Source organism: Miscanthus floridulus, chromosome 5, assembly GCF_019320115.1.
Source record: "Miscanthus floridulus cultivar M001 chromosome 5, ASM1932011v1, whole genome shotgun sequence".
In the NCBI taxonomy this organism is placed as follows: domain Eukaryota; kingdom Viridiplantae; phylum Streptophyta; class Magnoliopsida; order Poales; family Poaceae; genus Miscanthus; species Miscanthus floridulus.
The window spans coordinates 46,236,710-46,240,963 of record NC_089584.1 but is presented as its reverse complement, the minus strand read 5'-3'; positions in this window follow the sequence as shown (position 1 = coordinate 46,240,963).

Sequence of the window (4,254 nt, the reverse complement as noted above, 5' to 3'; positions counted from 1 at the left end):
ATCCTGCATAATCCGAGTCAGAGTAACCATCTAGCTTAAACTTTGCTCCTTTGGGATACCACAAACCAACATTTTGTGTATGCTTCAAGTACCTAAATATTCTCTTAGTAGCCTTCAAATGACTTTCTCTTGGTGAGGCTTGAAATCTTGCACACATGCATACACCAAACATGACATTCGGCCTTGATGCGGTCACATAGAGTAGGCTTCTAATCATAGACCGATACAATTTTTGATCCACCATATTTCCACTTGCATCACTATCCAAGTTGCCATTGGTTCCCATTGGTGTGCTAATGGCCTTGCTATCACTCATGTCAAACTTCTTGATCATGTCCTTGATATACTTACCTTGACTCACAAATGTAGCATTCTTCAATTGCTTGATTTGAAGACCAAGGAAGTAACTTAACTCTCCAATCATGGACATCTCAAATTCATTAGCCATTATCTTTCCAAACTCATCGTAAAAGTCTTGATTTGTTGATCCAAATATGATGTCATCAACATAGATTTGCCACACAAATAATTCTTTTCCAATCTTCTTGATGAAAAGAGTGGTGTCAACCTTGCCCATCATGAACCCTTTAGAGAGTAGGAAGTCCCTCAATATCTCATACCATGCTCTAGGTGCTTGCTTCAAGCCATACAATGCCTTCTTCAACTTGTACACATGGTCGGGCTTCTTGTCATCTTCAAAACTGGGAGGTTGTTCAACATATACTTCTTCATTGATGTATCCAGTGAGAAATGCACTCTTGACATCCATTTGATAGAGCTTGATGTTGTGGGCACAAGCATAGGCTAGCAAGATTCTAATTGCTTCCAATCTAGCAACCGGGGCATATGTTTCTCCAAAGTCAAGACCTTCAACTTGTGTATAGCTTTGTGCTACTAATCTTGCTTTGTTCCTTACTACTATCCCATCTTGATCTTGCTTGTTTCTAAAGACCCATTTGGTTCCAATTACATTGTGTCCCTTTGGTCTCTCTACTAATTCCCATACTTGATCTCTTGTGAAGTTATTCAATTCTTCATGCATAGCATTTACCCAATCACCCAATCAACATCCGTTAATGCTTTATCTATCTTCTTTGGTTCGATGGATGACACGAATGAGAAATGCTCACAAAATGAAGCCAATCTTGATCTAGTTTGCACACCTCTTGAAATATCACTAATGATAGTGTCCAATGGATGATCCCTTGCAATATTGGTTGGTTGGAGGATTGGAACTTGATTGCTTGCACTTGCTTGATCATTGGGTTGAGATGATGTACTAGCCACTTGATCTTGTTCATTATCATGATAGCCACTTGTACTAACTTGATTTGTATCACCTTGCACATTTGAGATGGAGAGCACTTGCACTTGATCATCTTCATCATCATTCACTTGCATAGGCCTCAATTCACCAACATCTATGTTCTTCATGACATTTAAAAGTTGAATGCCTCTAGCATCTTCCAAGTTCTCATTCTCATCTTGTGAACCCTTGGTTTCATCAAATTCAACGTCATGAACTTCCTCAAGAGTACCACTATCCAAATTCCAAACTCTATATGCTTTGCTAGTGGTTCAATAACCAAGTAGAAATCCTTCATCACATTTCTTATCAAACTTGCCCAATCTAGTGCCTTTCTTCAAGATATAACACTTGCAATAAATGACCCAAAAATATGCAATGTTGGGCTTTCTACCATTGAAGAGCTCATATGGTGTCTTCTCTTTCAATGAGTGACAATAGAGGCGGTTGCTACAATAGCAAGTCGTATTGATAGCTTTGGCCCAAAAAGATTGACTATTATTATACTCACTAAGCATAGACCTTGTAACACCCCAGGTGTTTGCCACCAGTTAAGCAATGGGTTTGAGCTAAAACAGGGTATATTAAGTGATGATGAAGATGTCAAGGTCAAACCTATAGAAACGAGCCCCAACCTAAACTTGTATATTGCACCTTTGCTCGTCTATAGACCCCTTTTCAAGATATATGCTTGGGTGGTGTGACTGGAATATCTTCATGTGTCTCACATCAATACCCATCTATATTGATCCATGGAAAAGTTTCGTGAAGTTTGGAATCAAGAAGTCACATGAAATGACGAGTTATGTCCTTGCTTGAATAATTTTATAAAGTGAATGGAATTCTCGATCGTCAACCAAATCTTGCAACCATGCCCAAATGACTCTAGATAAACTCTACAACAAAAGTCATGAAAGGTTCATGTTGAGCAAATGCCAAGAAAATGCTCCTAATGGATCAAAAAGGATAATTTAAGCTTCATCGTGATCCTACTTTGGTCAAAGTAGAACAATAGGTTCTATACCAGTTTTGAGGTTGGACCTTAAATGAAAGTTGTAGTCCATATCATGTAGAACAAACTTTGTTTTTGGACCAAGAGCTGGATCAACTTGGAAATAAGTCAAACAGAGGCTCGAAGTTGGAACCTGCTGCTGATTTCAACACTTAGAATTATTCTAAGTCAGTTTCGCTAAGCAACGACGTTGGCATTCCGCGTTCTCCAAATTTTGCTAAGCAACTTGAGTTGGTCCAAAAATAAAAGTTGAAGGTTATATTATGGAGAAAAGCATATAAAAAGTTGGGCTAAGTTTGACTTCGTTTTGAACCTCAATTTGGGTTTTTGTTCATCGCCGTTAATACGTTGACACTATTAACTTGGAGCCTAATTACCCGCTGATCCAGAGCTCTAATGACTTGGCTCCTTAAACAAGAAATGTAGAGCGTCAGGAAAGAAGCAAACTTCGTTTTGGGGCCATTGTCAAATTCGGCCCGTAGACGTCCTAAATACGTGTTCCACTACGGCCACTCCGTCGCCCGCCAGGTGTTCGCGGAAACGCCCCAAAGGATGCCGCGTGGCCTGTGCGTGGCAGCCATGCGTGAGCTCGCCCCCCTCCATTGCCGACGCGTGCATCCACGCCCCTGCCTCCCTGTCGCGTCCCTGCGCCCTCCTTTAGTGAAAGCCCAGCGCCCGAGCTCCCTCTGGCTCTCTCTGACCTCTCCCTCTCGCTCTCCAGAGCTTGCGCGCGGGTGCCAGAGCGCGGTCGCCATGGGCGCCGCCGCTGAGCTTGCGCCGCCGCGTCCTCGCTGCCTCCGGGCTTCCCCGCGTGCGTCCACCACCTTCTCAGTCGTGCGCCGCTCCCCCTGCACTATTTTTCCAGTCACCACAGCCGCTGTAGCTCGCTGCCGCCGGCGTTGCCTGCTTGCCGCAGCCGGCCCTCCTGCAGCCTCTGCCGGCCGAGCCTAGGGCCGGGCGTGGCTCTGGCTGGCCACGGCTGGCCCGGCCGCACCACCGGCCGGCCTCCCCCCTCGCGTCCCTGGCTGGCCGAAGGCCCTCGCCGGCCGGCCGAACCGGCTCCGACGGCCTCCTCTGCTGTGATTCACGTGAAGGACCTCGCGCAGCAATTCGACTAAAGGGAGAGGGTCCTAACTGCGAAGTCATGTGACTCATGTGAATAGTGCCATAAGGACTGGTTTGTAATTATTTTGCAGGAACTTTGGAAATTCATAGTAAATCGTAGAAAATTCGTAAAATAGTAAATGAGGACTTTTTGGAATCCTTGTGAAATTGTCTATGCAGTGGATCTATAATATGGCATGTTTTAGTTTAAATATTTTAGCGGTAAAAATAGATTTGTGCAGTAAGGTTGTAATGCTAGTTGTAATTTGTCTTTTTCATAACTGTAGATCTAGGGCTCCAAATGAAGTGAAATTTTTGTGGCATGCTACTCATGTGATAGTTGATGTGTGGTAAAAATTTCATGAGTATTGGATGAAGTATGAGTGAGTTATTGGTTTATCTTGCTCTCACATGAATTCTTGCTTTAGCAACTTGTCTTTTTCATAGAGGTTGCTATACATATCCAAATGGAGTGAAATTTGTACAGTAGACTATTGAGAGGATATGTGAGCCACTGTAATTTTTGTAGAAGTTATTGTGCACTTTTGGTATATGTTCATTAAGTCACCTTGTTATCTAAAATAAATTAAGAAATGCATTAAAAGAATTTATTTGGTCATGGACACTAGGTTTTCTGGTGTTCTTTAGTCATGTGTGAAATGTTGGTAAAGTTGGTTTTGCCCAATTATGTATTTGCAACATAAGTTAATAATTATTTTCTTGCCGATGTGGTTTATGGACAGATCTGAGGAACTTAGCAAAGTTCTTCATGATAATGTGCTTTGTTGTGAAACTTGTTTATACAAAAGTTGTAGATAATTCATGTATCTAG